The sequence below is a fragment of the Sorex araneus genome, chromosome 3, assembly GCF_027595985.1.
Source record: "Sorex araneus isolate mSorAra2 chromosome 3, mSorAra2.pri, whole genome shotgun sequence".
Lineage (NCBI taxonomy): Eukaryota > Metazoa > Chordata > Mammalia > Eulipotyphla > Soricidae > Sorex > Sorex araneus.
Genome location: NC_073304.1, coordinates 78,521,995 through 78,549,224, shown reverse-complemented (window position 1 = coordinate 78,549,224; position 27,230 = coordinate 78,521,995). Strand labels below are relative to the sequence as shown.

The window sequence follows — 27,230 nt, the reverse complement described above, 5'->3', positions numbered from 1 at the left end:
CTAAGGAAATTTATTAGTACAAACTCTAATATTATGTCTATCCCTTCATCCCAGGCATTGCTCTGGGCAATGCCTCATAATGACAGCGCAGAGCTGTCCCCGAAGAGTGATAATCTGTTACTTTCTGGTAGGTCTTTCTGTCTTCTGCAGAGTCAATTTTGCCATAAATCCTAACACTTTGTCTCTAGTATACAACCAGAAGAAACACTTAGACTATAAGGATGAGTTTACTTTCCTTAACAACATCAGCAGGCTCTGTTACCACAGAAACAGCTTCGCCTCCAAGGGAATCTGATAGAATGGGCATTATGGGAAAAGCTGCTTTTCTCCATCCTCGGTGTCTCATCTTAGGCCTTCATCATTTCTGGATTATTGCTAAAGCCTCCTGTCTGCTCTCCCTCTTCCTCCAGTCTTGCATGTCTCTAACCTATTGAGTTTGTGCTCAGAGTTAATCTTTCAAAAATCACAAAACTTAGCACAGTACTCTCCTGCTTCAAACCATCAACCCTCCTGCAAAGTTTTCAGGATCCTGGGATGGTTGGGGAGGCTCTTCCCATTTAATCTCTGCATGTCATATTTAAAACAAAACAAAACTGCTTTAAAATTAAATCAGACTTGCAGGAAAGTTGTCAGAATAGTAAATATCCCTTATCTGATTCATTCAGATTCAACCAAATTCACAACCTACTAAGCCATAGCCTCAGTGAGAGCAGAAGGTCGATATTTTATTCACACTGTCTGGCACAGAGTTAAAATAGACAAGATTTGTGGAAGAAATTAATTGGTAAATGAGCAGAGGATGAATTAATGAAGGGCCCCGAGTTTTGGTTAGACAGAGAAGACTGAACACAAAATTTTTACCTCCCTTCCTGAACTCTCACTTAAACTGGTTCTCCCCAAACCAACACCCAGCTACACAGAAAAGCATAAAGTTGCCTCAAAAATATAAAAAAATAGAATTACTGTATGACTTCTGGGTATCTGCCCAAAGAATAAAAACACAAAAGACATATGTTTCCCCAAATTCACTGCAGCAATGGGAACAAAAGCAACATTTGCCTAACACCCGCAGTTAAAACAACTCTAGGGAAATGCTCTCATCTGACAGTGCACAAGTTCCTCTGCCAGGAGCATTGAAACCCATGGGGATATACAAGCCATCAATACTTCGACAGATAAGAACTGTGGCAACTGCTCAGAAGATGGGAAAATGGAGCAGGGGCAGTGAGGACGATGTTGTCATTGCTACAAACAGAAACTGGAAAGAAATGAAAAGGGAGCCCTGCAAAAGGAATGCAGGGAAAGAACATTTCTCACTGAATGCTGGTTTACAGATCTTGAGAATTTAAAAAAAAAAAAAAGATGCCTGGTAAACACACAGCAAGGTAGCTGATGACAGGGAAGGGTTAGGTGAAGGTGAAGAGGGCAGCAGGGTTTGAGATGTACTCAGCAGCTAAAGAAGGGATATTGGAACAGTGATCCTCCTACCCAGCTCTACAAAGGGATTACTTGAACAACTTATAGGGGCCAGAGATATAGCTCAAAGAGCTGAAGCACATGCTTTGTCTGTGGGAAGCCTGAGTTCAATCCCCAACAGTGAGTGTCTCCCAAAACTGCCCCCTACCAAAAGATAAAAATATGTATATGTATGTACATATGTATATACATATATATACATATATATATTCTATCTGAGCTGGAGCGATACCACAGCGGTAGGGCGTTTGCCTTTCACGAGGCCGACCCGTGTTCGATTCCTCCGCCCCTCTCGGAGAGCCCAGCAAGCTACCGAGAGTATCTAGCCCGCACGGCAGAGCCTGGCAAGCTACCCGTGGCGTATTGGATATGCCAAAGACAGTAACAATAAGTCTCACAACGAAAGACGTTACTGGTGCCCACTCGAACAAATCGATGAGCAATGGGATGACAGTGACAGTGATTCTATCTGAGGGCTAGGGATATAGCTTCATGGCCAGGCAAATTCCTTGCATGTGTAAGGTCCTAGATTCAATCCCTAACATCATACATCTAAATCCCACCTAAGAACTCCTGATGTAAATTTTGAGCAATGGCTTAAATCAAAATAATTTTGATTGTTAGGGAGCTACGACTGGTAGCTTCAGAAATTCTGCAAGTGATGCTACCGTGCAGATGTGGTTAGAAGCATGGAGTCTGAGGGGCACTAGATCAGCTGTCCTGGAAAGAAGGGGAGGGGCTCCACTGTCCCCAGGAAAGTTAAGCAAATGGTGATAAACTCCAGAGCAGACCCTCGTCCACCAAAACCACTGACAGAGAAGACTGGCAGCTAAACACGGGCATAGATTAGAGACTTAAGGAGTAAAACTGATGGCCAACTGCCTCTGGACTCCTGCCCCAGGGAATGGGACTGAAGTATAAGGAGTCGGGGGGAAGGAGGGAAGAGGATTGTTTCTGACATGTAGGTGCACTTAGGGACTACATAACTGAATACGTAACTAGACCAAGAAGTAGAATCACTAAGACTCCTTAAATACAATCACTTATATGACAAATGTCAGCTGTGCTACAGGTGTCACAGATAGAAACTGGTGCAATAATGAGCTTCGGCTAGGTAGAAAAATACAGTAATAGTTACAGCTGTTTTAGAGGTTTTTCATTTTCAAATATAATCAGATTTTAACTAAGATGTAAATATATATACATCTTAGTTATATATACAAGTACAAATATAGAAAAAATATATATATAAAGAGAAATTACCATAAAGGCCACATTATCATCCTATTGATCATCAAATTTCTCGAGCAGTCTCAGTAATATCTCCCTTCGTCCTAGCCCTAAGATTTTAGAAGCCTCTCTTTATTTGTCCTTTCCAATGATGCTGCATTTGGAGGCTCTTTCAGGGTCAGGGGAATGAGACCCATCACTGTTACTGGTTTTGGTATATGAATATGCCACCGGGAGTTTTTGAGGCTCTCCCATGTGGGCAGGAAACTCTCAGTAGCTTGCCAGGTTCTCCCAGAGGTCCCCTGAGCACCACCAGGAGTAATTCCCGAGTGCAAAGCCAGGAGTAACCCCTGTGCATAGCCGGGTGTGCCCCAAAAAGAAAAAATAGAGCTCAAAGGTTGTAAGGGACATAGGTACCTGCACAAGTCATCCCAACCATGAGAACACAGGTTCCCAACTGAGAGGTGACACAAAGAAAGACCGGCTTGATTAAGTACACTGAGCATCAGGGATTATTTCAGGAAGGAACTGATTGATTGGGTGTTTTTAAGAAAAAAAGGGGAAAATTGATCAGGGAGAGGTGTCAGATAAAATAACCAGTAAAAGGGTAGAGAGAGGGCAGTGTATAGAGAGACTATAAATAGTGTGCCATCAATAAAACAGGGTGGACTGGTGAGAGGAGGCTGGAGTTTTGGGCTAAGGTTAGATCTTGGAAAATCACACATAGTACACCTACCTTCCGCACCAAAAGTTTTATAGAAAGGCCTCCGTGTGGGAGGGAGGCAAGAAGTGTATGGCATTCGGGACTTACAGAGCATATGTACTTTCATCACAGTCCATGTACTTTCATCACAGTCCATGTGCTTGTAGTAATTTCTCTGACCATGTAAACTAAACACTTGTCATTATTTTCTGAATGAAAAGTTAAAGACAACAGAAGCCCTCCACCCCTTTCTCTAGGGCTGGAGAGATAATACAGCGGTTAAGGTGCTTGCTTCAGCATCCTGCCCACCCCAGTCTGAATACATGGCACCCTGAGCACTGCTGAGGGACACTCCTGAGCACAGTGCCAGGAACAGCCTCTGAGCACTACTGGGTGTGGGTCAAAAACAAACCAAAACTTCCCTTCTCTAATTCCTTTTTTCCTCCACATGAGGCCCCATGCCTCATCTCGAGCCCACATGCTGCCATTCTTATCAAATCTGTCTTCTTAGCAGCAAGGGACATGTTGCCCAAATGATTTCCTATGTACATATAAACATATGCATATACATACCTGCATACACACATACACATCTCCACATGAACTTGAAATAAACTTCTTTGCCAATCTATCAAACAAACAGTGCGCAAACAGCTCTACAGCGTCTCCTTTGGCCTACATCTTTTGTAGAACAACATAATTCTATCACCCCTATGCATAATTTCTAATTTATCATCTTCCTGAATTCACCTCTCTGATGCTGAGTTTAAGAGTGGGCTCTGTTGGGAATTCTGCTACTACAGGCATACCAATCTCCAGAAACTGATGCACAAACCACTGTCCTTTAGGGCTCAAGGGAAACAAAGAGTGGAAACACAAACAATGATCTTTAATATCTTACATCCCCTCCTACCTCTTTTGTTTTCCTTTAATCTCATCCTTTATGGTTTCTTCTCAACCCATCAAGAAGCTCCCAAACATTAAAGTAATTTAAACCCCCCAAAGTCTGGGCCAGAGAGACAATTCAGGAAGCTGGAGCACAGGCTTTTGCATGTGGGAGCCTCGTGTTTGATGCCCAGCACTGAGTGGTCCCCTTAGCACTACTGGGTGTGGCTAAAAAAACAAAACAAAAATTTAAATAAATGAATACTCCACAATCCACAAGCAGCATCCTCCCTTTATACTTGTCTCTCCTCAGACTTTTGCTGCCTCTTCTACAAACCTTTGAAGCAGTAAGATACACCTCCTTTGTTATCTGAGCACTCTTGGTTATGAATAAAATGATACCTACATACCTAGTTAGGATCACCTTACAACAAATAAAAAAAATTAAGGCATGGGAAAATGAAGATGTGGGTTACTTCTTAAGTTTAAGATGAATTGTATTTGTAAAGTATCAAACATACAAAGAATATGAAATAATTACAAGAGAATTTGTTTAGGAAAGACAGTGACAACCCAGGAAGAAGTTTAATAGGCTTCCAAGTTAAAATATTTCTTAATCCTAGGATATTTCTGTTCTTCAGAGCAATCACTCTCATCTGCATCTACAAAGCTACATATGACCAATGCCAAACATCTCCTAAATTCCTACCACACGCAATTCACTATCTCTATCCACATAAGCACAGCCGTAGAGCCCAAACATTCATTTATCTCAATAGCAAGATATCTACATCACCCAAGGTTTACATGGCTGCAGTTAACAAAAGGAATGTTTTAGAACCAAAATTTGTCAGGCCTTGCTTTACAAATAAAAGTATGTGTCAAGCAACTATACAGATAACAGCAGCTCACAAAAGGAGGTAGGGATAACTCAGATTATCTGCCATTAGAAAAGTAAGTCCAATCTCTCTTCTCCATCCAAAAAAATGGGGGAAGTTGGAAGAAGCAATGTGAAGAGGAGACAACATAATCTATATCCTGCAATATTGGAAGATAACTCCTAAATTTATTCTAGTTTGTAAGCTGATAGGTACTTTTTTGTACAACACCTATAGTACTGGACTGGAGTGATAGCACAGCAGGTAGGGCGTTTGCCTTGTATGCAGCCAACCCGGGTTCGATTCCTCTGTCCCTCTTGGAGAGCCCAGCAAGCTACTGAGAGTATCCCACTGCACAGCAGAGCCTGGCAAGTTACCCGTGGCATATCCGATATGCCAAAAACAGTAACAACAAGTCTCACATTGGAGACGTTACTGGTGCCCACTCGAACAGATCGATTAACAACGAGATGACAGTGCTACAGTGCTACCTATAGTGCTGGTGGTTAGTGGAAATTAAGTCTCCTTCACTGAATTTTTTTGGTTTGTTTTTGGGCCACACCCAGGGGTGCTCAGGGGTTACTCTTGTCTCTGCACTCTGGGTGTCAGGGATCAAACACGGGTGGGCTGGCTCTGTGCCAGGCAAATGCTCTACCCACTGTATTATGGCTCCAGCCCTTCTCCTTTTAAGTCAGATACCAACACACTTGATAGGGACAAAATAACTACAGTGAATCTTTGAAGAGATTGTAAATTTGTATGAATAATGAAATAGTTTTATACTAACTCTTTAAAAAAGAGTTAATTCCCTGATCGGCACAAATTTAAAAAATAAACAAATTAAATATGCATCTAGTTTTTGTCTAAAAACTCAATTTTAACTAATTTTCTGAGATGACTGAACTGAGTCTGAAAATCAAATTGTTCAACTAATGAAACAAAATAGACAATTAAGAGCAAACGTCAGTGCCTAATATGGTACAATACCAAGACCACTATACATTATATATACACACAAGAACACCAATTCTAACATGACCTTGATCTACAAGGTCCTACAGACGTTTTCCTGTAGGGGAAAGGAGGTTCATTTGGGATCATACCCAACAGTGCTCATAGGCTACTCAGGCTCAGTGCTCCCTGTGGTACTCAGGTGATTGTAGGATTCCCAGAGTCACAATATTTGAATACATTTAATATTCAAACACCAATCCCACCACCATTACACCTTCCCACCACATTTCTATCCCGAAACCCAAACCCTGCCCCCCAAGCAGAACCAAAACAATTTATTTTATATTGCTTGTTATGAATAATCTGCTAAAGATGAGACAAAAAAAAAAAAACAGTGTTTCTTAGAGGAAAGTGTGTGAAGAGTGTTGTATTTCACCCACGAGCCACTAGGCCCTTCTGTAAGAGATTAGTAACATGTTGTTTATAAAGGTTGTTAATGAATCTGTATAAATATATCAGATTTGTTGCCTTACCAATCAAATGTGGTGTGCTTCTCTTGTTATATTGGTGCCAAACCCAATCTTGAGATGAGTAATACCTCAGTTATCAAGACTGCTCAGCTATTAGATTTCATACTTAGACAATTCCCCAAAAGGAGCACTGAAAAATATCTTTCTGCAGATATGCACTTGAGAGAGTATAAGAGATCTTGGGCCAGTGATTACCTGTCCAAGAACTCAATACAAGATTAAAAACATACTAGCAGCTACCTTAGGGAATACTTTGACGTTACAGCATTGTCTTTGAACAGCACCTGCAGTGTTGCCTATCAGAAAATACTGTAGAATCTGAGCTGATCAGCATTCAAACAACTATGTTGGGTTTATCTTTTTGCTTAAGCTTTTGCCTTAGTGATTCAAAGGGACTTTGGAAATACACTTGGGCATAGGATTTAAAATTTTTAAGTCTAGATAGCAACCAAATTGTGAGTGAAAAGGAAAAATGTAAATCAAGTTAACTTCTTGGCTTGAGCATATAATTACATTCTTTGTTAGAAACATAAGCAGACAAGAATCTCATTAAATATTTGGTGCCCCATTTGCCCCTAATATTTTTAAATCTGAAGGCATAATCCAAATGCACAATGCTTAAAACCATAATATATTGCCGCAATAACATCCTAGACCACAAGTATCTCAAGTACTTATCAGATCTAACCTTTTGCCTCCAATACTAAATTAATCATGGAAGTGGTAATAACCTCAATTTAAAGATCAGCATGAATTTTAGGATTCTGTAAGATGAGCAATGAAGTCGAACTAATAAAAGAAGGATAAGTAATACTTGGAGCTGGGGGGGCGGGGCTGGTGGACACAGAAATAAGAGCAGTGATACAACATTGCCCACTGTCAGAGAAGCTAAGGGAGACAGGAGGATCCTCCGCTAAAGCCAAAAAAAGGTCTAAGTGGTGGGATCCATGCCACAGACATGAAGGCCTTCCCCGAATCTGGGTGGATACTTGCCCTCACTTTCCTGCTCTCCATGGGATCCCCCATGGAGAAGACACAGCTGATCCAGGAGGTAAGGCTGAACGACAGGGAGCACAACCTGCTCTCGGTGGCCTACAAGCAAGTGGCCAGCCACAGGTCTGCCCACAGGCTCCTCTCAAGCATCAAGAGAAAACTAATACCAGCCAACAAGGAGATGCAGTTGATTAAGAACTATAACAAGTAAAAGAAAGTGCAGTCTGAACTGCGATCCATCCACACCATGGGATTTGGGAATAAGTATTTAATAACCAAAGTAACCAAGCTGGAGAGTAACATCCTTTATCTGAAAACAAAAGATTACTTCTGATACGTGGCTGCAGTGTGAGTGGAGATGGTCGAAAAACAACCACTGATAATTCCCTAGGAGCTTACAGTGAGGCTCCTAAGACTGAGATACAACCAATACACCTGGTTGATGCAGGTGCTTTATTACGAGATCTCCAATAACCCAGAGCTTGCCTGAACACTGGCTAAACGGGCTTTTGATGAGGCTGTGGCAGACCTTGATATGCTGAAGTTCACAAAGAGTGTCCTTGTCATGCAGTTGTGCTTTGAGACAACCAAACCAAATACGACATCAGGCGAGTGCAGCTTTGGGAAAACTTCATTCCTTGATGTGTTCTTGTCTTGGCCTTTCTGATAGGAAGCTACTACTCTAGTAAAGTATTAACAGCATGATTTCAGGTAAGTCTAAGTAACATCCGAACACTGGTACAGAGAATTAAAAATGCACCTGGTATTTAAACCAGTTCTGCAAGTGACTGTTGTGTATTACTGTGATGATATGAAAATGTAGTTAATTAAAATTGCAAGAAGGCTCTGTTTAATTTCCACTCCTACACTCCCTGCCCTATTATTCTGTATTTCTTGTCCAGACTATTAATATATTCCTTTCTGATAGAAATGCAGAAGTATCCGACTGCATGAAAAAGGCATCAGCAATCTGAGCCATAGGTCACAAACCAAAATGCCTCCTATTACATTCTATGCCATTGAGGCTGTGTGCCTCTGTGATAACAGGAGTTTCCTTACTCTTCATTGATGCTGCTTAAATTGACACCTTCCCTTTCCCAGTAAAATTCACTTACACCTGCCTTTGTAGTTCTGGTGTTCACTTTACTATGTAATGGAAGTAGCAAGCTGCTGTCAGAGTACAGACACTGCTCTTGGCAAAATGAAGTGCAAATCACTCCTTAATACACTCAAAGAGGAAAATGAAGCACACAGCTTAAGTCTAAAAGTTCAGGACTTATCCGTGGAAATATGTATACAAGTGAGTGAGCCTTTTGTCCGGTGATGGTTATTTAGGGCAGTGTTTCTGGACCTTTTCCAACCATGGATCCCTTTCCAACCTTCCTTCCTGTGCCACTCTGTCCTACCATTTGGCCCCCTAGTGTCACATGGAACTGACACAGAGGTTTAACTAGCAACAGCAGTTTAGTAAACTGATGTTTAGTAAGTTTACTAAGTTGGTAGGTGGTGGGGTGGGTGAGAGGGAGGAGAGGTGGGATCCTTGGGGAAAGGAGACGGGTACGCTGGTGATGGGTGTAGGGTTGGCATTATGCCCATGAGAAACCATTATTAACAGTACTGCAAACCAAAAACTAAAAGTTTTTAACTTAAAAAATAAAAAATTAAATTAAAAAATTCCACCGTTGCTGTGTACTGCCCATCAGAGTCTACAGTCCTCAAATCACCTTGTGGAAATGCTATGCCGTATGGAACAATAGAGCAACCAGAAATAAAATAATACTTTACAAATAAAACAATAATATGGAACTCCCCTCTCGAAGAGCCCAGCAAGCTACTGAGAGTATGGAGCCTGCATGGCAGAGCCTGGCAAGCTACCCGTGCATATTGGATATGCCACAAACAGTAACAATAAGTCTCTCAATGAGAGAAGTTACTGGTGCCCTCTTGAACAGATTGATGAGCAATGGGATGACAGTGACAGTGACAGTGACAGTGAATATGGAACTAAAACCAGTAGAGAATGCTTCGTTTATATAGTACTGTCAAGTGTACACATCTAGAATTGAACTTACGAGGGCAGATCATTTTAAAGATCCATTTTCCAGTGAAGTGTGCTTACATTTGTTTACTTTAAAACTCTAATGTTTTTCCAAGTAGGGGATGCAGCACATAATGCAGAGTGTACCCATCAGCAGTGACCCCGATCAATCATTGTACCGACACAGTGGGAGAGTTGCCAGCCTCCATGGCAGCATGGTCACTTACTGCTTTCATGTGCATGCCTGCTTCTCCACTCGGCTCCCTGGACACTTGCTGTCATCACTTGCTCTCATCAGTATGCTTGCCCTGACTTTCCTGGCTTTGCTGTGACCTTTTAGTCTCTCTCCTTCCTCCCTCTCCTCCTCTCCCCCCCACTCCTCTCCTCCTCTCCCCCCCCCTCCTCCTCTCCCCCCTCTCCCCTACTCCTCTCCTCCTCTCCCCTACTCCTCTCCTCCTCTCCCCTACTCCTCTCTTCCTCTCCCCCCTCCTCCTCTCCCCCCTCTCCCCTACTCCTCTCCTCCTCTCCCCTACTCCTCTCCTCCTCTCCCCTACTCCTCTCCTCCTCTCCCCTACTCCTCTCCTCCTCTCCCCTACTCCTCTCTCTCCCCTACTCCTCTCTCTCTCCCCTACTCCTCTCTCTCTCCCCTACTCCTCTCTCTCTCCCCTACTCCTCTCTCTCTCCCCTACTCCTCTCCCCCCCCATACTACTATGCACACAATACAATGCTTCGAATTTTCTGATCTCTCAATCTGATAGCTGAAAATCTGAATTTCCATTTAATTTTAATTTGCATTTCTCTCACCATGAGTGGGTTGAGCTTTTTTTTTTCCACATGCTTGAGAGACATTTTATTTTCTGTGAACAGTCTGCTTATAGCCTTTGCCCATTTTTAAGAGAGCTGTCAAAAAGGGCTATTACATGAATTTGAAACTGGCTCTCTGAGTTCAATCTATCCCACCAGCCCCACCACCTCGGTGCACATCATCATTTGGCTCTGGATATGATGGGTTTTACCTTGTAGAAATTCTTAAATCCTATAAGATCAAAGTTAATGTTGTTCGTGTATTTTTGGTTTTTTTTAATGGTTTCTGCATTGTGTGTCTGGATTAGAGAATTTCCCATTTTCACATTGGAAAGGCAATTGTTAGTGACTTGTTTTAATATCTTTGGGGGACTTGGGGCACCAGTGACCAGGGATTGAATCCAAAGCTTCAATACATTTTTCTGTTGCTTGTTTTTGTTATTTGGCAGGAATAAGCCCAGCAGTGATCAGGGTTTATTCCAGGATCTGCACTCAGGAGTGACCCCTGGAGTTCCTCAGTGGTGCCAGGGGTCAGCTACATGCAAGGCAAGCATCTTCTCTTTCATACATTTTGAATCTACACTACACTTTGATCCACATAAACTTCATCCCAATCAATGGGGATTGAATCAACATTTTTCCCAGATGATGGCTCCACTTAGGATAACACCATTGACTGACAAATGCATCTTTTCTCCGATGATTTGAAATACTGAAACTTTTTCGTGTTTGTTTTTCATTTATGTCCTGATACTTAGGATTTCTAGAAAATATTCAGATTAAAATAAAATTAAGAGCAGCTCAGACTTAAGACTTTGCCATACACCTTCTTTACAAGAAACAGAATTTCTCTGTGAACTCAGGTCAAGTATAGGATAGATGTACCCTTAGGTGACAAGCACCGAGTAACTACTTAACAAATGTTCTTTGACTGAAAGTAATCATGTTTTAAAACAATTTAAAAATATATTTTTATTTTGTTACAGTCTAAAGAGCTGCACCATTGCTGATCAGCCTTGTGTCCATATCAAAGGGTAATCTTGCCAAGCTTCCTTATCCACCCTAATTCCTTCTTTGACAAAAGTTTCAGTCTACACCATATCTAGCAACTTCACTAAGGCCAATGAAAATTTAGTCATAATTCAACCAGTTACTGGCACAATTCAACCACTGGCAGTAAGGTAAAAAAAAAATTTATCTTACAAACCAGCATTCCTTCTAAGGTATTTGCCCAATAAATACACATGGCTTGGGGCCAGGTAAAGAGTACGTCAGGGAGGGCGCTTGCCTTGCATATAGATGATCCAGGTTCCCAACATCCCACATAGTCCCCTGAGCACCACCAAGAATAATTCCTGGTTATAGAGCTGGAAGTAACCCCTGAGCACCGCTGGGTATGGCCTAAGAGCAAAAAGAAAAATAAATAAAAACACAAACACATAGCCACAAAAGTTTTAGTCCTAATAATCCAAATTTGGAACAGAAAAAATTGTGTGACCTGGAGAATTGTTCAACAAAGTGGTCTATATGCATTTGATAGAAGACCACTAGAGAGCACTAAAGGGGATAAACTACAAGCAACAACATGGGGTGAATCTCAAAATTAGTCTGGGAGGGGAAAGCCGAACAAAAGAATATGGACTGTTAGATTCCATTTATAAGCAATCCAAAAATAGGCAAACTAATCATGTTCATAGAGATCAACCCATGGTTTCCTGGGGAATGGGGGAGAAAAGAGAACACGCTTTATGGAATGACTGTAATTTTATGTCAGATTTTCAAAGTGCTGCCCCTGAAAAAAAGCAGTAACTGGGAATTACTTGGAAATGTAAAATCACAAGTCCCGGACCCAAGTCAACCTCTAAAAGTTGGGGCTGCCTCTACGGTTTAACAAGTCTTCCAGATGCTTCTCTGCAAGGTAAGGGCTGAGAACCATTTTTATATAGCTTGTTACAGGAGGCGACTGTACAGGTGTATATGAATTGTTAATGCTCATTAAACTTCACTTAGGAGCTGAACATTTTATATGTAAATTATAGCTCAATCTTTTAAATTCTTTAAATATTATCTTTCACCCAAGGCTGTCTCTTCCTCCTGCTTTCATTACTTAGAAAAAACTGGCAAAATAATCCGCCTAGAAGTCTGAATGAGAAAAACGCCCTCTTCCTCTCCTTTGCTCCGTGCACTCAATTACTACAGCAGAACATTTAGCTCTGAAGTATCTCTCCTTCTTCAACTCCTGCCCTTCATTTCTGGCTTTCTAATCCCAACATTCCGTTTCAATAGAAAACTGCATTTGTTATCTGGTTTAAGAGAACAAAATATCCCCTCTCCTTCCTTTATAACAAGGTCTGCTCAATGCCTTCCTACTGCTCTTTAAAGAGTACGGCTCCGTTCTATCAAAGCGCAAAGTCTATAGCCCTTAGTGGGATCACCAAAAACCCTGGGCGACCTGGTCTCAGCCCAGCAGATCCAGTCTCATCTCAAGCCATTGGCCCCCTCGGGCCTTACACTGCGCTACCAGCAGCTCACTCGAGATCTTCCTTTTATGCCAAGCATGTTCTCCCCCCCACCCACCCCCACCCAATCCTTTGTTCAAGCTGCTTCTCTTCTCTAAAATGCCATCTCCCTCACTTCCCTACCAGCTGCATTCCCTCACTGCTGCATTCCAAGGTACCCATCACAGTCCAACTGAAATGCCACCTTTTCTGTAAAAGTTCCCAATCATCAGGTCCCATGCACAATTATTCCTTTCTCTCCCTCCGTTTGCAGGAAACTGCAGATAGAGGTCCCTATTATCTGTTGACAGCAAGTCTGCTTTCAATGCAAGTCTATCTTCAGGGCCCTATAAAGCACTTTGACCTTTCCCCAGGCTCCCTGTGCTTTAGTCCAAGGGGCAGTCCCAAGGCACCTCATAAATTTCCAGGTGTTGGGGGTTGGAGCGATAGCACAGCAGGTAGGGCATTTGCCTTGCACGTGGCGGACACGGGTTCGATTCCCAGCATCCCATATGGTCCCCCAAGCACTGCCAGAAGTAATTCCTGAGTGTAGAGCCAGGAGTGCTGGATGTGACCCAAAAAGCAAAAAACAAAGAAAGAAAAATTCCAGATGTTTCCATGTGCTTCCCTCTCAGCTCTCTATTACACCCACTTCTTAAACCCACTTCTCTAATCTTCTCTCATCTCATGCTCTCATGTTCTTGTGCAAAAGTAGAGTTCTAAGAGGTGAACAAACCAGCCACAGGTCATTAGGTCCAAGACCTAGGAAGAGGCAACAGGGCAGACAGATGCCAGGGAACTGGAAACCAGAACCAAGAGGGAGAAGAGACTAAGCCAGGTTTTTGCCAGCAAGTGCGGGCACAATCATGAGACCAGCATGCCATCTGACCTTGAGAAGCTCAGTTTAGTGGAGACCAGACAGGCACAAACACATTCCTATAATGCAGCATGTAGCAAAGGACTGCTACAACAGAAGAAAGGACATCCATGAAATACTCGGAGACATATTTACATAAATTGAAGGCATGTCACGGTGAGACTTTAAAGAAGATCAAATCACTAAGCTTGTGATGCTGACCTCTAACACCTGCATTCCAGCAGCAGATGGCCAACTAAATTTCTGTGAAATCACCTGATGCTGGTCACCTCATTTAACCCTTCAGAGCCTCAACTTCCTCTTCATAAAGGGTGGAAATGTGATCAGATATTGAAGTCTACTTTAACAATAAAAACTTACACACAAAAGCAAAGTCCTCGACACTGAATATATGAACTCCCGAAATACTGAGGGGTGGGGGGACAGAAGAAGGGTTTGGGGGTTATTTAACTGTAAGGGCACATGAAACCAAGAGACAGAAATTTCTATGTCACTTCATCAAGTGACAGTGAATCTTAAAATCCTGAAAATTGCAGTTTAAACTGGAACTGCTGACACAACCTCAACCATGGGAGCAAATGCACAACCATAATCAGGTTGTTATGGCAACTAGAATCGTTGGGGAAGAAAGAGGGAGAGAGGGTGTATGTGTGCACTGCGGATTTTGTCGCTGCTTCCATTAGACCCTTTTAAGTATTTTTATATCATCTCAGAATGACTTTCCTCCCCTGGCACATATCAAGCCCCGTTCAAGGTTTGGGGATAAACAAGATGAAAGGATGAAAAAGATTTCTTGAAACTGATTCTTCTGGAGGCATTCCAAGAGCACCTGGACACTGTTCACCAACAACTCCATTTACAATACCTTCCTGATGGCTCTGCTGAAGCTGGCTCCTTCCTCCTGATGGATTTCCTAGTCTGGAGCCACTTTCGTCACGAACACACTACTGGTGACATTCATTTACATGCTCGTCTCTCTCACTCTGCTCAGCTGCTGGAGAAACAGTACTTATCCCTTGTCAACTTTATCCATCCACTGACTCACTGACTATAAGGACCCAAACTTCTTAGGGACACAATTGTTCATCTGAGGATTAAGTCATCCTCTGAAACTTGCAGGCAGATAGACACGGGGAGGGGAGGGAGTGCAGAGACCACCAGTCAAGAGATTTTTGGGAAATAAGAAAAATTCAAAAGAAATTGCCTAGACCTGAAGTAGCCTAAAGGCATGAGGGAATTGTCCCTTTGAGATGAAAACCCTAAGCTGTTTGGAGATGGAGAAACTGAGGCACCACTGAGAAAAGGTTGGACCCCCCAGAAAAGGAGAGGCTAGAGGAGAATATGAAGGAAAGGGGCCCCAGTACTCCAGCGGAGAGGGCATGTGCCTTGCACACTGCCAACCCAGATTTGATCCCCAGCACCACACCTGGTCCCCTGAGCACTGAGCCAGGAGTAAGCACTGAGCATCACCAGGTCTGGCCCACAAAATACTGTTTTTAAATAAAGGTCAGTATAAGAATATAAAGGACCCATGAAGGGTCTAAAGCTTTCCCTGTGACAACACCCAGATTAGCTTTCCCGTGTGCAGAGAACTCCAGGTCAAGACAATTTGGAAAAATTGTATATAACCTTCTCTTCAAGCCATTCTCTGCTCCTCCAGAGAAGCCTGTGCTCGCGCTCTCTGGAACATATATCTCTATCTTCCTCTCCCCTCACACTTCCCTGAATTTCTTTTAATAAAAATTGTTTTGCTACTTCGCCTCCACCTGAAATTCTTTTCTTCCAGAGACAGCAACAGACCTGAAAAGCCTGGGCAGAGTTTAGAGGTCACTTTCCTCTGCTGCAAAGAGCAATTCCTCACTGCAGCCTTTGTCCGTGAGACCTCAGGTGGTAGGGACCCACTTCCGGGTGGTGCAGAATAAGTAGTCTTCAGGCACAGCGTGACAGATGCCGGATGGGAGTGTCCATGCTGTGCAGGTGCCACAGCAGACTTCCCTAGTCCTGACCCAAGCCAGGCATTTCCCCAGGCGGCCAAGGTGCATCAAGCCAAGAGAAGGAAGCCCTGTTTCCTCGAGGCTACCTCCCTCATCTCCTAGGTCATGAGCGTAATCTCCAGTTACTACAAGTTCACCAAATTTTTACTCTGGTCACAGCACTCTGAATGATGGGGCTTTCAAAAACAGAGTAGGGAGGGCTGGAGAAATCGTATACAGCGGGTAGGGTGTTTTTACTTGCATGCAGCAGCCCTGAGTTCAATTCTCAGCATCCCATATGACTGCCTCAGCCCACCAGGAGTTATCTCTGAGCACAGAGCCGGAAATAAACCCTGAGTACCACCAGGTGTGGCCCCAAAACAAACTGTCACTGTCACTGCCATCCCGTTGCTCATCGTTTTGCTCAAGCAGGCACCAGTAACGTCTCCATTGTGAGACTTGTTACTGCTTTTGGCATATCGAACACACGATGGGGAGCTTGCCAGGCTCTGCTGTGCGGGCAGGATACTCTTGGTAGCTTGCCGGGCTCTCCGAGAGGGGCGGAGGAATCGAACCTAGGTTGACAGCGTGCAAGGCAAACGCCCTACCCGCTGTGCTATTGCTCCAGCAACCCAAAAACAAAACAGAATTTTTTTTTTTTTTTACTTTTTGGGTCACACCCGGCAATGCACAGGGGTTACTCCTGGCTCTGTACTCAGGAATTACTCCTTGCAGTGCTCAGGGGACCATATGGGATGCTGGGATTAGAACCTGGGTTGGCCGCGTGCAAGGCAAACGCCAAGGCAAACGCCCTAACCGCTATGCTATCGCTCCAGCCCCACAAAACAGAAATTTTTAATAAAATCTATAAAATAAAGCAGGAACCAGGAGAGATCGCTGAGATGACTGAATATATCCCAAGCATATGTGAGGTCCTGGAATGGATCACCAATACCACACGGCCTCTGAGTACCACTGGGTATAGTTCTGGGGGACCCCAAGTACTCACCAGGCCAAGCACCTCGCTTCGGGGGTCACACTGCTGGGTGAGAACTGCCTAGCATGACCTCTGGGCACCTCAGTCACCACTGGCAGCGGCTCCCCTATTATTTTTTAAAAACAGTAAATCATAGCATGCGTGCCCATGATTAAAAGCTGTAATTTCCCTCTTGTTACATATCATCACACACTATAATCAATATTAGTTTCCCTTGTTCTTCTACTATTTCTCATTCTTAGAACTTCACCCTAGAATTCATTTTTTAGCGCTTTATATATTACTACTAAACTTCGCTCTTTCAGCTGTCTTCCAGATAATTTTTTAAATGTTACATAAAATTTGTCTTAAGTCTCAGAGTCTTTCTAAAGCTCCACCATTCCAAGGACTGAAGTCCTGCCCTAGCGCATTCTTGCCGACTTAAGACAACTGACTAGTCATTTCAAAGTTCTCAAGGTCACTTATATATTTCATTATTAAGGTTTTAAAAATATGCTTTAAGCCAGAGAGAGCTCAAGGTGCTGAGCACATGCTCTGCATGCAGGAGACCCTGAGGCTCCATCCCCCAGAACATGATCCCCTGAGTATGGCCAGGTATGGCGAAATATATGTGTGTGTGTGTGTGTGTGTGTGTGCATATATATATATATATGTGTATATATATATATATATATATGGAGTTACAGAGGTAGCTCAATGGGGTGAGCACTTGCTTTGCATCCAGGAGGCCCTGAATGTGGTCCCAGAGTATCACAAAGGGAGACCACCACTGCCCCCAGCACAGAGAATAGTGTGAGCACCTCAAGGTGTAGCCCTAAAGCCAATGTAAATGAGACTTTAATATACAAGGGTTTTTCCAAAAATTGTATATATATAACCCATTTATCTATTCATCCATACAGTTGTTTCTGAAACCAAAATTCCTTTTTATCAATAATTATATTCCGAAGGATTCAAGGGTTTTGTAGTTTTTAAAGTTGGATGGATCACTCACAAAATCATAAATCTAAGATGTCCAGTATTCCCTCTGGAGCTTTTGTTACAGAGAGTAAACAAACTACTTCCTATACCAGGCCGGATTGAGAGTACAGTGGGTTGGGTGCTTGCATGTGGCTAATCCAGGTTTGATCCCCACCACCTGAGCCCTACCAAGAGCAAGTCTTGAGCACCACCAGGTGTGGTCCAAAAACAAACGTATTTTCTATAACATCACAGGTAATGTGCAAATATTTTGTTTGTTTCCCAATTTCATTTTAACTTCTTCTAAAACTCACAACTGCCAATTAGCTCATAATACTTATACACACACAAATTTCTTATGAAGTGGTTTGATCATTAAGCCATTTAAATGGCTTCCCTGATTTAAAAATAGAATTCTATGGAGCCAAAGCAATAGTACAGCAGATAAGGTGCTTGCATTGCATGTAGCAGACCCGGGTTCCATCCTTGGCACCCCATATGGTCCCCCAAGATTGTCAGGAGTGATCCCTGAACACAAAGCAGGAAAAATCCCCTGAGCATAGCTGGATAGGGCCCCAAAACAAGAAATAAATAAAAAATAGCAACTCCAGTTACACTGACCACATAAAATGGGTGGCTTAGCAAATTATTGCTGAAGTAGTCCCTTCCACCATTAAAATCAAGTTCTGTAATAACAATGACAACTTCTAAAATTTATTGAGCCCCTGCCTGCCACATAGCAGGCACTAGGTGCTTTCATAGATTATTTAGAATAAGTTTAGAAGCATGTTATTATTAGAGTTATGTGTTCTCTACTTAAACACCCCTAATACTCGAGAGAGAAAAACAAGACACAGGCACTCAAGACTGTAAAAAATTTCTCTAGTATATGGAGCTATAAGAAAAGAAAATCCTGTACCTTGCTGCAATGTGGATGGAGCTGGAGGGAATGATGTTAAATGAAGTGCCTCAGTGAGAGAACAATAAATAAGAGGACAATCTCATCCGTGGTATATAAAGAGACAAAACAAGGGAACAGACAGTATCCAGCAAGGACAAGGCCCTTGGCCTTGGATTATAAAACCAATTACCAAGCAGTGGAGGGGAAGGACGAGAGGGAGCCGGAGAAGGAGGAGGTGCACTAGAAGTGACATGAAGACAGCAGTGGACAGTCATGGGCACTTTGGGGCAACTTTTATACGTCAAAACCATAAACCATGTTATCTAAACTACAGTTGACTTTTCAAGCATTTTTTTTTTAATTCTCATTACTCAACTTTAAGAAAATGAGGGTGGAGAGTTGAGAGCGAAAGGACAGCAGGTAGGGCATTTGCCTTGCATGTGGCCAATCCGGGTTCAATTCCCAGCATCCCCTATGGTCCCCTGAGTACCGCCAGGAGTGATTCCTGAGTGCGGAGCCAGGAGTAATCCCTGAGCATCACTGGGTGTAACCCAAAGAGAAAAAAAAGAAAAGAAAGAAATTGAGGGTGGAACTGGACTGTAACATGCTGAGTGAAGTTAGAAGGAGAGGGACAAATATAGAATCATCTCTCATGTGTCGAATATCAAGAAACATGGTATGGGAGTAACAAATGGCCTACAGAACTGAGTTTTTTCCAAGGCAGGAAACACTTCGAACACTGGTGTAGAGACACTGGCGAGAGCATTATTGAAATTTTATTATTAACAGTATTATAATCATGGTGCCTAAATAAAAACTATAAAAACGATGTTCTTAATTCCCTAGGATGGAGCTGAGAGATGGTTCAACAGACTGAGTAAATGCAGCAAAGCTTGATCTCAGATACCACTTTTGGTCTTCTGAGTGACTCCAAAGCACAGACCTGGGATAGTGCCTAGCACTGATGGGTGTGGGAACCTCTAAGAGTAAATTAGAATTGGAGGATTCCAAATGATTGGTCCTGCCCATTTCCTAGGCTAGCATTTGTGTGAAGTTCCTCCCTAAAGACATAATGCCTTCAGCTTCTGAGAAGGGTATCAGGGAACAAAAACCAAAGCCCATCCAAATAACTCTCCTTCCCGCAGAGGATGGCGCCTTGCCACTCTGATAAAGATGCAGCAAGAGAGTTCAGAAAGAGCACAGAAGTGATCTTGCGGGGCTAGAGCATTAGCAGGGTGGGTAGGGCATTTGCCTTGCATGCAGCTGACCCGGGTTCGATTCCCAGCATCCTATATGGTCCCCTGAGCACTGCCAGGAATAATTCCTGAGTTCATGAGCCAGGAGTAACCCCTGTGTGTGACTGGGTGTGACCCAAAAAAGGAGAAAGAAAAAAGGAAAAAAAAAAAGAAGTGATCTTGCTACAGATGAAAAGGTACAGGAAAGTTCAAGCATTGTGATACTCTCACTACTAAAAACCATACATGAAAATTAACCCAAAATAGATTCAAGATTTGGATATTAGACCCCAAAGTCATAAAATATGAGACCTGGTGAAAGCAATAGTGGTCAACAAAGAAAAATGGCAGGGGGAGGGGAATAAGAAAAGAATAGGGGGTACTGTTGGTGGCTGGAATTTTGGTGGTGGGTGTGGTGAGTCTTAGAGAGTGTGTGTGTGTGTGTGTGTGTGTGTGTGTGAGTGAGAGAGAGAGAGAGAGAGAGAGAGATAAGGCATATCCCTGAAATGTTACAGTATTTTGAACTAATGATAAATTTTTAGAAGAAAAATTGTGTGATTTGGCATGTCTACCATGTGAGCTTGTGATCGTGCATTCACACTTTAACATCCCCTTCAGGCTTCAGGATTCTTCAGGGCAGAGAGCATGTTTTTATTTTATTTTTTTTTTCAAGTATATGTTGATTTATTTTCCAGCTGTATACTTGCTCTGGACCTACAAAGTTCACAACTTGGGCCATAAAACAGAGACAGAATATATAGACAGGCTCCATTTGTAAATAATAGACAATTTTTCATTTAAAAAAACAAATTATCTTTAGTACGTCCTTATGTATCATAGTTACGGTAGACTATAAAACACAAAATGAATATGACTTCAGAATTAGTGAAATGTGATCCCATAAGACACAGTCTAGAAGAAATACAGCATTGTCTAGGGAGCACTTTAAATACCATGAATGCTAGCACTATTGATACCTAAACAATACGTATATTTTTAAATATAAATAAATATCTAACATGAATGTTAGTAATCAATTTCCCTGAGAACATGTGTGATTCCTCGTGCCTAGAATCAGAGGTTTCGCAAGCGTGGGGTGGAGACCTCTAGTGGTCATCCGCAGGTGTTTGAAGGAGGAGGGATTAGAAAGGACCCAAGAACCATGGGACACAGGTCAAACCGGAGATGGTGAAACAAGTAAGTTCTGTGACACGAGTAGTCAACTAAAGAAGTTTAATAATGAAATGAAAAATTCAAATAGGAAGATAAAGATGCAACTGGTGTATCAATATTTGATACATAAGAACAATTATTTCCTATAATTATATTGCGAAGTATAAATCTAGTTCATATTCCCTCAGAGCACCAATTTAGTTTTTTTTATTTTAAATGTAAATATCTAATATTATACAATATATTGCAATTTGAGAGACTGTAAAATAATAGAAAACAGTTTTGGAGGGGAGGAGAACTTTTCTCTTTACAAATTCTAAGCATAGGAAATAGAAACTTAATTAAGCCTTCTACTTTTTATTCATTGGGTTGTTTTGTTTGATTTTTTTTCTCAAAGACAATATTTGGATCACGTGGGACCTTAGAAAAAAAGATAGGTGTCATTGTAGGGTAACGTTGGTCATGTTGGAGGGGTTGAAAATTATTGTGAATAACCAGTTGGGATGGGAGATGCATGCCAAAAGTAGATAATGGACCAAACATGATGACTTCTCAGTGTCTGTTTTGCAAGCTATAATGCCCAAAAGTAGAGAGAGAGTATGGGGAATATTGTCTGCCATAGAGGCAGGGGGAGGGTGGGAAAGGGGGGTATATCTGGGATATTGGTAGTGGGAAATGTGCACTGGTGGAGGGATAGGTGTTTGATCATTGTGGGATTGTAATCCAAACATGAAAGCTTGTAACTATCTCATGGTGATTCAATAATTTTTTTTTTCTTTTTGGGTCACACCCGGCGATGCACAGGGGTCATTCCTGGCTCATGCACTCAGGAATCACCCCTGGCAGTGTTCAGGGGACCATATGGGATGCTGGGATTCGAACCCGGGTTGGCCGCGTGCAAGGCAAATGCCCTACCCGCTGTGCTATCGCTCCAGCCCCGATTCAATAAAATTTTTTAAATTTTTTTAAAAAGAAAATTATTGTGAACTTCTTACCATGAAAGGAAAAGTCTGATCCTTTCTTCACAGTAGAATATCTGACTGGATTCAGACTTAGAACCATCTTATCTATACTCACATCACCACCTTGCCTATATTCACACCATCGGGTAACATCTTATTGGATTAACTGCTGGATGAACTTCTGCTTTCTCCATCATAAAACAGGATTGGTAACAGTCTACTACAACACTGTACAAGTTGAGGTATTATTAACCTAAGAACCAAAAATTACAGTATCTACCTGGTAACAATTTTATAGCATTTGTCATTTATTACAATCAATGAAGTAAAATAATCCAAAGTAACCCAGGTAAGTCAACAAAGGTTTGATGTTTGTACCAAGAGCAATAAGAAAGCCTATTTTTATAAGAACTTGCGTGATTCTATAATATTCTCCTAAAAGCAACTCTTTGTTTAGTAACTGAAAAAAATTACATTCCTTTGAGATTTATTTTAAATGACCTAAAAAAAAATGTAGCTGAAATAGAAGAAATTCTTAACCATAAATCCTACCCTTTCTATGAATAGAGAATATAAAGCAATTATTTAATTTTTTCCCTCAAATATATATTGCCCCCCTTTTATTGACAAGTACTTCATATGTAACATTCTATTAGCTTCAGATCCACATCATAATGATTCTTTTTCTTTATAAAAGCAGTCATTTTGCAGATTCCAAAACAAAAACTGTAAACCATCAGGAAAAGAACTTTGTAGGGTGAGGGGGGGACATTTCTCTTATACATAAAGCTCTTAAAATCTAAGGTCAAGGAGAAGACCCCTAAGGGCCGGAACAGAGTGCATGCCCCAGGTGATACCTGCACACATGGTTCCCCACCACCACCACCACCACCACCCCTAGCAATGCTTCGAGTAGCCCTAGCACCTCCGAGTATGTCCCAAAAACGTTTTAAAAAGGAAAAAAAAATTAAATCTGTAAAATCAATGGAACTTCTGATACTGTATGTTCAGCTTCAAAGTATAAATGGTTTAGGTTGAATACCAGAATAAAAGGAATTGCAAAATAGGAGAATGGAATTGAGACGTTGGAACAGAAGAAAATTATGCTTTATTATATGCTTCAAAGAGAACATAAATGCTATTTCCCCCTCTTCCCCTTCCCTGGGGGGCCTGGTGGGAGGGGCAAACAAGCCATCTCCATAACTACCTACTCAGAGTTATTAAGATCTCTGGAATCGTTACTCAGGGAGAATGCCTTGCTTCAAAGCAGAAAGTCCTATGGGAACTTAACAAAGAATGTAGTTTATAAAAGCAACAGAACCCAAGCCCAAAGTCTTAGAGAAAATAAATCTCACAATGATTAAGAGGCATTTTTTTTTCTTTTTCCAAGCACCTATTTTTAGTTTGAAAGTCTACAGGTCACTGCTAGAATCAATTTTTTTTTTCTATTCATTCAGTTTCTAGCTAATGAACTGGGAGATAATAATTATAAATAGAGTGAGGCTGGCACCTAAAGTGCATTCACAATCTACTACCGTAGCTCCCTCTGAAACCACTGTCACCAAGCACATATTGTTCTCCAATAGAAACTGAACGTTCACCAATGTTTATTAAAGACCCACCTAATGTTGACTCTGCTATAAGTAAATGATTAAGGAGAAAATGACACAGACAACTTAAGAAAATAGCAGCCTTTTGGGCTCACTTTTTTCCCATTTAGTTATCTGTGTATGAGAATCATAGTTTCTATTTATAGAACTTTCAACAAAGACACGAAAAGTATGAAATCCATATATTTCTCATTTGGTAATATTTAAGAGGGCATGAACTAAGAATATCAAAAAAGAAAGTGCTACCAAAAACTACCATTCCTGACATGACATGATATGACAGAAAACAAAGCCAGAGATGCACCAATAATTTGGAGAGCAAAGATGTTATACTCATTATATTTCGTGTCTACAAAACAGTTCAGTCATTGGTCCTTTTGAACACAATGACCCCCATTTGGTTTTTGCTTTTTAAATCACAGAACTAAACAGTCAAGTGCTGAAAGTGGCTTAATAATCAATTATTTAAAACTTAGTGCATTATAGCAGTGTTCTATTGTATCTAAGGAAACAAGTCTTTTCAACCATTTTTTTTTAACTTCATCTTAGAATGCTATTGATAAAATTTTCCCAGGCCAAAAAATAGTTTCATTAGTTTAAGGCAAAGTCTTGAGCCACAATTTCAGAACAAGTCAACAATTTTTTTTTCATCTTTGGGTCACACCCAGCGATGCACAGGGATTACTCTTGGCTCTGCACTCAGGAATTACCCCTGGTGGTGCTCAGGGGACCATATGGAACGCTGGGAATCAAACTCGGGTCAGCCGTGTACAAGGCAAATGCCATAACTGCTGTGCTATTGCTCTAGCCCCAAGAAAAAATTTTTTAAAAAAATGTAAAGCAATGAATTTAACAATCTATCTGTCATAAAATTATATTCCTGACCATACATGTTGTTAAGCTAAATAAGAGATATTCTGGAGATATTCTGATATATTCATATTACAAATGTTTCTCAAAGACTAAATTTTACCTTTTTATATGATCATTTATGTTTGTGTTTAAAATTCTAATAACTAAAAAATTCTAATAACAACTAAATATCTGGGCCTTGTCTAGTCTCTAATTTTTTTTAACTTTCTAGACATAAGATAGTAAAAGCATTAAATTTACTGGATATTATATGATCCAAAAAATTATTACCAATTCCACTGTTAATGTTGTTACTATTATTGCTAGTTGTTATGACAGAGATGGTGTGAGAAACTGTTAATATTTCTAAAACTACATACTAAAAGTATATAAAGGTGAAATGAAATTCACTTTAAAATATTTCAGCTAAGGATTAAAAAAAATTAAATGAAACTAAAGTGGCAAAAATCTTAACTCTACAGCTCAGAGAAAGAAGAAAAACATGCAATGTGCCACAACATAAATGGAACTAGAGGGAATGCTGAGTGAATCTGGTCAGAAAAAAAAGGGATACAGAATGAGCTCTCTCATTCTCATTAACTAGGTGGGATTTAAACCACACAGTAGTAAGATAGAAACAAAGGGCCAGAGGCAACACAACAGGAGAACTGATGCACACAATTGAGTGTTGTTGGGAGAAGGTTGAAAGGCAGGGACGTAGGGGGAGGAAAGGGGCAGAGTGGGGACACTGGTGATAGGTATGTGTTGTAATTATGTACATGAGAAACCACCTGTAAGTCACAGAGCTTCAGTTAATTTTTTAAAGTTCTTCAGGGGGATTGGAGTGATAGCACAGCAGGGAGAGCATTGCCTTGCACGTGGCCGACCCGGTTCGATTCCCAGCATGCTACATGGTCCCCTAAGTACTGCCAGGAGTGATTCCTGAGTGCAGAGCCAGGAGTAACCCCTGAGCACCAACAGGTGTGACCCAAAAATCAAAAAAAAAAAAAAGTTCTTCAGAATCTTAATATCTTAATTACTTAACCTGAGTAAATGGGTTATGCAAATTCATGTATTGTTTCATGGTTGTTTAGGATGCGTTTATAATAATTATTTTAAACAGTTCAGAGTATCCTATTCTCCAGATACTCTTGAACAAAAAGGGGGGTTGGGTGGGAAATCACCTTGTGTAATTTGAAATAAAGCACAAAACTATTAAATTGATACTTAAAGATCTATTATGTTGTTTAGCTACTCAAAATTCTAATTAAGGGAAAATTTTAAATGAAGACCCTGCAAAAATTGTATGCCAAGTGATGACCCCTAATGCTTTTTTCCAAATAAACAAAAATCACATGCCTCAAAGACATATAAAAATGCATGTGCTTTTTAAAACCCACACTATATTACCTAAGACTTTTTCTTTGTTTTTGTTTGGGGGCCACACCGGGGGTATTCAGGGATCATTTTTGGCAGGGCATGGAGGTCCACTGCATGCAAGACAAACATCCTACCCTCTATACTATCACTCCAGCTTCTAATTTCCCTTTTATAGGGAAAAACTATATCATGACAAAACCACTCAGAAAACTGTTTTTGCAAAATACACAGGTAAAACACAGAGTGCTGTCTTTGAGCTAAAAGATCTAACAGGGAAAACATTTCAAAAACAACTAGAATCTTTTTGTTTCCCTTTTTTTTTTTTTCAATTTGGAATCTTATTCCAGCTACCTCTGTACTTAGCCACATTTTTTTTTTCCTCCCTAAATACGTCACTTAACTGTCTGTCAAAACAACTCTTGCCCATTCTACCTGATCACATTCCAAAGCTGTAGCTTTTCCTGGATTCACTTCTCAATGACAAGCTGCTCATACAAAGTACCTATCAAACCGAATATGATCATCTGCTCGTTTCTTTCTTCCTTTCAGGGAATACTGCTGTCCATCAGAAGAAGTAATTAATGGGTTTATTATGTACGGAAAGCGTCATCCCATCAGTTTGCTGTCTGGCTTGAATAGCTCACATCAGCTCTTCATTCATGCCAAGTATGCTCACTGTCCAGAGATATGATAAAACCGTACCTTCCTTCTGGATTTTCCCTCACGCTTCAAAAATCAGTGTATCAAACTATGTGATCCAGAGCCTAAAAGTGACAGGAGAAATCTCTTCATCCTCTGCAAAAAGGAAGCTGATGGACTAAAAAGTTGGTAAAGGAAAAGAAAAGCAAAGCCAGAGAGTGCAATGCCAGCCACGTTCCGGTCCAGATCACTGTTTGAAAGCCATTGGATGTGGGAGCATGTGTAATTCTCAAATATGAACAACAGAACTTTTCCAGACGGTAAAGCATCTATGGAAATGACCAGGATTTCTCATTGCTGAAACATTCCATGAATTTTTAATAAGTTCTGAACACTCAAGTTGTCTGTGGTCAGATCAACTGCTGGTATCAGAGAAAGGCAAAATGCAAGCTTCTATTTCTATAATTCTATCAGAATGGAACCTTTACCTAGTGTTGCTCTAACTAATGCTGCAGGATTACCAGGAATACAGATATAGAAAGACTGCAAGAAATTAAACCTCTCTTCAGAGAGAACACAAGAGGAAAGTACAGAAGGCATTTCAAGTACTGAAGCTTACTATTCCCAGCCACATTACTGATCTTCAAACAAACCACTGCCAGGTAAGATTTCATTTATAAC

At 41.2% G+C, this 27,230-nt stretch overlaps 2 protein-coding genes across 2 annotated transcripts in view; one reads left to right on the top strand and one right to left on the bottom strand.

Moving 5' to 3' along the window:
• The window catches only part of AVEN (apoptosis and caspase activation inhibitor), a 174,004-nt gene that overhangs the window by 86,701 nt on the left and 60,073 nt on the right, over positions 1 to 27,230 (bottom strand). The window lies entirely within an intron of this gene.
• Positions 26,434 to 27,230, top strand: part of CHRM5 (cholinergic receptor muscarinic 5) — an 81,419-nt gene continuing 80,622 nt past the window's right edge. The window contains exon 1 of the mRNA XM_055132601.1: positions 26,434 to 27,211. The gene's annotated coding sequence lies outside the window, so the exon portion shown is untranslated. The remainder of the gene's footprint in view (positions 27,212 to 27,230) is intronic.